This window comes from Peromyscus eremicus, chromosome 1, assembly GCF_949786415.1.
Source record: "Peromyscus eremicus chromosome 1, PerEre_H2_v1, whole genome shotgun sequence".
NCBI classification, from domain to species: domain Eukaryota; kingdom Metazoa; phylum Chordata; class Mammalia; order Rodentia; family Cricetidae; genus Peromyscus; species Peromyscus eremicus.
In genome coordinates, this window is record NC_081416.1 from 116378482 (window position 1) to 116384829 (window position 6348).

Genomic DNA, 6348 nt, shown 5'->3' on the forward strand with positions numbered 1-6348 from the left:
TCTGAGTATTTTAAAGTAGTTTGCAAATTATTGAAATTGAAATTTAACAGTTCTGGTTTTTTTTATCACAAAGTCAATGGCATATGCAAATATAATACTAGTATTCAAGTTATATTTCAGTACTGATACTGAAAAGACCTACAGAAACAGGTTTCCTTACTGACTCTTGTTAACTTCTGTTGACTAGCATTAGAGGCAGGGCCACCTTTGTAGAAGTGGTAGTAAAGGTCATTTGTGTACCTGGGCATTTCCCATAGCTTTTTTTCTCTGTAGACCAGTTGTGTTCAGATAATAACCTGTGAGGGCTAAGACTTGAGCGGTGCACACTAGCCTAACAGGATTGACTGGCAGCCTGCAGTTGATTGAATGAGGGATGAATGGTTAAAGCTGGGAAGCACACTGCTGTCCTCTCTTAGCTGACTCTGTAGCTCTTCTTCCGTGCTCACAGTCCTGGCTGCCTCTCAGCCTCTCCTCTCTTCATCTAGTCAGCTGGCATTACTCTGGAGGACGCTTGCAGCTGTTCTCTCACTCCTGTCACTCGGGTAGCCTGCCTCAACCTCCTCCTCCTCCTCCTCCTCCTCCTCCTCCTCCTCCTCCTCCTCCTCCTCCTCCCCTTCCACTCAGTTTTTGAGACAGGGTCTTGTGTGCACCCCTGTCTGGCCTAGTACTCACTGTGTAGCTCAGGCTGGCCTCAAACTCATGGCCTCAAGGCCTCAGCCTCCTGAATGCTGGGTCTGCAGGGTGCATCCCCACACTTGGCCTGCCACCCTCTCTTGCAGCGTTTAATGCCATTAGGCACTTTCTCCTCCTGACTCTTCTTACCAGTCACTATTCTCTTCTGCTTCCCCTGTCTCCTAGAGCTCTCCTTCATCAATCTATCATGGTATGCTTCCTTAAAAGTTCCCACATTCACCAGACATGGTGGCGCTCACCTCTGATCCCAGCACTCTCTGGCCTCTGAATTTGAGGCAGCCTGGTCTACATAGTGAGTTCCAGGACAGCCAGGGGGCTACAGTGAGAAACCCTGTCTCAAAAAACAAAACAAACGAACAAAAGTTCCTATTCCATTTTTATTAACATTGTTCAGTTTGGCTTGTTTATGAATATTTTTTAATGATGACTTTACTCACTACTGTGTTTTTAAGGTTCATTCATTTGTTTATATATAGCAGCAGACTTGATTTTTTTTAATTAAAAAAAGTTATTACTTGGGGGTAGGGGAATGTCACAGCTTGCTGTGGTGCATGTATGGAGGTTCCAGGACAACTTTCAAGAATCTGTACTCTGACATGAATCCTGGGGATCCAGCTCAGATCTTGGATACCTTTACTCTCCAAGCCATCTTGGCAGCCCTTATTCTTTTTCAGTGCTGTATAATTGTCAGTTTATATAGCATATATAATGGAATGTGAATATTGCCACAATTTATATGTATATTCAGTCTGCTGTTAATGGATATTTGGCCTGTTTCCAGTTTTGAGTAGTTTAGAACTATATTGCTGTAAGCATTTTGTCTGCTAATGCGCATACTCAAGTTTTCTTAGTATGCAACTAGAACTGAAGATGCTGAAGTACAAGTTTATGGCATTCAGTTGGACCAAGTCACTTTCGGGAGGAGTTGCCCAGTTTATGCTCAGACCGACAGTGCCAATAGTGTGTTAAAGCCCCAAAGTTATCTTGGTGTCATCTGACTTGGATTTTTGACAACATATTGCTCTAAAATAATCAATGCAGTATGGTCAGTGAGAAGCTTCTTTTTATGTGTGTCAACTGGCCATGTTTCTTCACGATACACATTTCCAGGGTTTTGCCTATTTTCCCTTTAGGCTTTTTTCTTACTCATTTATAGGACTTTGCTTATGCTGTACAATACTGTTTAATGTTTCTGTCTTATCAGTTCACTTTCTTTTGCTTTAAAAAAATACTTTCTTAATTTTATGTAGTTGGCTATTTACTTTTCTTTGTGTGGTTAGTATTTTCTGTCTTTAAGCATAACTGTTTTAGCCATCTTATTGGAATCATCTGTCACAGAGTATGAGTTTCTGCCTGGATTCACTCATGTGCCTTTGGTCAATTACCCTTGAAATTAATAGTAGCTCTCTAATGAGTGATGGTATTTCATAAAGCCAATAACCTCATAGTAAACTTATTTTTAAATATGCAGTAATCACGAGCTGGGATAGAATGTCAAAGGACCTTTTTTCTTGATGCACAGTCTTCAAGAATGGTTCAGTAGATGAATTATCAAAGGAAACTATGAGATGAGTACACATCGTGAGGGACTATTAGACACAAATACAGAGAAATGGGTACCTGGGAGGAGAGCTTAAGAAAAAGTCTTGTGTAGTCACTTCTGTTTTCTAAGGAAACAGGGTCATCACTTGAGGGGGTGCAGGAAAAAGTGCTGAAGTTCCAAAAGAGAGGAAGAGGTTTAAAATAGTCACTTAGAAGACTAGGAGAGTGAATGGACTTGAGAAATGAAGGTGATTGTTAAGGCAGCAGGACCCACTTGGGGCTGGTGGGCATGAATTTGAAGTAAGCAGTGGGAACGACTGTGTTTGCTCCAGGCAGATTGAGCTGTGCGGGCACACAGAGGGCAGAGAATTGAATTCAGCTGGACTACAGTACAGGAGGTTGAGGACAGGGAGCTCAGTCTGCGGGAGGGGGAGGGGATATAGAATCCAAAGGATGTTAATTTATTAATTGTATCTTTTTAGTGTTCAGTTTTTGCAGTTTCTCATATATTCTAGATACTAACCCCCGGGAAATGCATACTTGGCCAAGACTTTTTCCCACTCTGGCGTTCCGCCCACCTTCCTGAGTTCTTCCTTCACTTTGTAGTTTCCTGTGATCCCGTCCATCAGTCCTTGGGACGATTTCTCATGCTGTTAACGCCTTCAGAAAGTCAGAATGTAACCATTGCTGTGTTTGGAAATACTTTGCCTATGCTTTCCTTCACTTTTTTTAGGTTAAAGAAAGTGTTGAGAATTTCAGACATATGTATAATGTGTTTTGATCAAACACACTTCCTATTTCTTCCCCTCCAGTTCCTCCCCTTTTCCTTAACACCACTTTCTCCTCTCAACCTTATGTGCTTTTTTTTCTCTAACATTTTCAAATTACTAGGTCTTACATAAAAATCTTTGATCCAATTTTGAATTTATTTTTATAAAGGGTGAGATACAGATTTAGTTTCATTCTCCTACAGGCGTATATCCAGTTTTCCTAGAACTATTTATTGAAAAGGCAGTTTTCTCCTAATATATGTTTTGACAGAAATAAAGATTGGGTGGCTGTGATGTGGTGGCTTTATTTCCAGGTCCTCTGTCTTCTATCTATTCCATTGGACTTCATATCTGTTTCGGTGCTGAGACCACACAGTTTGTGTAGCTCTGCAGTATAATTGAAGATCAGGTCTTTTGATCCTTCCAGCACTGTTCTTTCTGTTTGGAATCACTGTGGCTCGTGGAGGTCCTTTGCATTTCCAGCTGTATTTTAGGATTGTGTTTTGTAATTCATTGAACAGTGTTGTTGGTGTTTGGGTGGGAATTGTATTGATATGTATATCACTTTCAGTAATGTAACCATTTTCACAATACTGATTCTGCCAGTCCATGAGCTTAGAACCCTTCCATCTCCTGGTTCCCAATTTCTTTTTTTGGTGTCTTTAAGTTGTCATTGTGAAGGTCTTACATCTCCTTGCTTAGAGTTATTTCTGGGCATTTTACTTTTCCTAGTGCTATTACAAATAAATAAGATGGTTTTCTCTGATTCTACACAAACTCTTTATCAGTGTATAACAAGTTTTCTGATTTGGGTATGTTGTTTTTGCATCCTGCTAATTAATGTTTATCTGGTCTAAGGATTTTCTAGTGAAACTTTGAGATTTTTAAGTATAGGATTGTCAGGTGCATATAGGGATGATTTCTTTCTTCCCTGTTTGTAGCTCTTTCATTTCTTATCTTGTGAAGAGTAGTGTCCTAAAAGGTACTTGCATTAGGAGTCTGTCTAGTTTCACTCTGTTGCTGTGATAAAAAACACTGACCAAAAACAACTTAAGAGGAAAGGATTTATTTATTGTGACATTTCAGGTCACAATCCATCATTGAGGGAGGGCAGGGCAGGAACTCAAGCAAGGCAGAAGCTTGAAGAGGAAACCATGAAGGAATGCTGTTTGTTGGCTCATGCGCTGGCTCTCTCACTGGTTTGTGGTCAGCTAGCTTCCTTACACAGCCCAGGACCACCTGCCTAGGGATGATGCTGACCACAGTGGGCTGGGCCCTACCACATCAATCGTCAGTCAAGACAGTTGCTCCCAAACATGGCCACAGACGATCTGATCTGGGAGGTCTCTCAGTTGAGACTCCCTTAGATGATACTAGGCTGTGTCAAGTTGACAGCTGATGCTGACTAGGAGAGGATCTGAGCTATTCACGTTTTGGTTCAGTACAATCCCTTAGACTATATCACACAGCTTTCACTTGTTTCGAAATACTGGTTACTATCAAATGCTGATCTGTTTAGTATATTTTAATTATGTCTCTAAATATCACTATCTTTTAGAAGTCTTTAAATGTCAAGAAGCTGTCACATGGAGGATTTAAAATAATAATTTTCACTAAAATAATCAAATTTTATCATTGGCAACAAATACTGTCTATTTTTCCTATGAATTAGTAAGTCACTATATTTTTTACAAAGTGGCCAATACTAAAGCTTGTTATTAGTGTATAATAACTACACAGATTCATTAAGAAGTTTTCATCCATTTATACTATTATTATATTTACCCAGGCCTGGTCCCCTCCCACATCCAGCTTATCCCTTTCCTATATTAAATCTAGAATCTGTATATGGTTTTTTAAAAGTTTTATTTGTTTTTCTAAGTCTTACTTAAATCATTGTGTTCCAGTCATTTTCCTTCAAACAGCAGTTTCATTCTATGACTAAAACTCGTGTGTGTGTGTGTGTGTGTGTGTGTGTGTGTGTGTGTATGTATGTGTGTGGTGTGTGTGTGTGTGTGTGTGTGTGTGTGTGTATCAAGTTTTCCTTATCCTTTCATAAGCACCTAGCATGATTCCATAACTGAACTGTTGTGAGTAAGTGTCACAGTAAACATGGGTGTACAGGACCTCTACTGTATGCTTTGATTCTTCAGGAGTGGTATATATGATCCGGACTCAGGCCCTCGTGCTTGAGCAGCAAGCACTTTCCTCACGGAGCATCTCCCAGCCCTTACTTTTAGTCTTTTGAAAACCCTGCATACAGATTGCATAGTAGCTCTGCCAGTTTGTTTCCCCAACACTGTGTTAGGGTTCCATTTTCCACCTGCATCCTCAGCCGCATTTGTTGTTTGTTTTCTTGATGAGAGATAGCCGTCCCTACTGGGATGAGATGGAGTCTCACTGTAATTTTGACTTTCATCTTACTGCTCAACTCACCAAATATCCAAATCTTAACATCAGTTTTTTTCACTTAAAAATGGTACTCCATGAAAAAATCCTTTTGGCTTCTGCCTGCCGTATTTTGGGTATCCATTAACTTTGCTGCCCTGTAAAGCCTTTCAGTGTGCCTCCCATTAAAATACCTCAAGGTAGAATCTGGATCCTCCAGATGTCAGCATATCCATGCAACATACAAAAGATGACCACAAAGCATGAGCACCACATTGCCTCTTTAGGTAGAGAAGTATCAGGCCTGGCAGATACCTAGAGTCCTATGTCCAGCATAGATCCCGGTAGTTCTGAATTAGAAATGACTAGAAGTGAGTACAGTAGTCATCACAGACATTTAAAAGTCAGAGACTCTGCAGTTGCTCCACAAGCACCGTTTGACAGTGCCTTATTTAAAAATAGAGGTGTGTTCCTGAAGTCACATTGGTGGCATCACCTCTTCAGTGCATTGACAGTCCTCTGAGACTACTGTGGATCTGCTTCAAAATATTCTTTAATGTGAATAGAGCTGTTAAAGGAATTTCCTGCCACATAAACATAGAATTTAGTGCCTTTTACATTATATTAATAAAATATACTGTTGAAGGTTTCTTTGATTGATTAACAATTTCTTATTATTTGGGTATCTTCCTCCTTCCAAAGGAAGAGAGTCCTCCTAAGTATCTGTGAGTATAATCATATGTCTAGTATTTTCATTTATTAATAAATAAGTCAATTTCCAGACATTGACTTTTTCAGATTCACAGGTTGTAAATATGATTTAAAAAAATAAAGATCCACTAGCTTCCTTGTTTGGGGTAGGGGCAGAAAAGTTCAGAAGTCTATCTTTATCCCCTGTGGAAATGGTAAGCTTGATCTCTCCTTGTGAAGGTCCTATAGTGATTTGATAGGGTAA

At 39.9% G+C, this 6348-nt stretch overlaps 1 protein-coding gene across 1 annotated transcript in view; it reads left to right on the forward strand.

Moving 5' to 3' along the window:
• Hdgfl3 (HDGF like 3) overlaps positions 1-6348 on the forward strand; it is a 47835-nt gene that overhangs the window by 39197 nt on the left and 2290 nt on the right. The gene's annotated exons all lie outside the window — the stretch shown is intronic.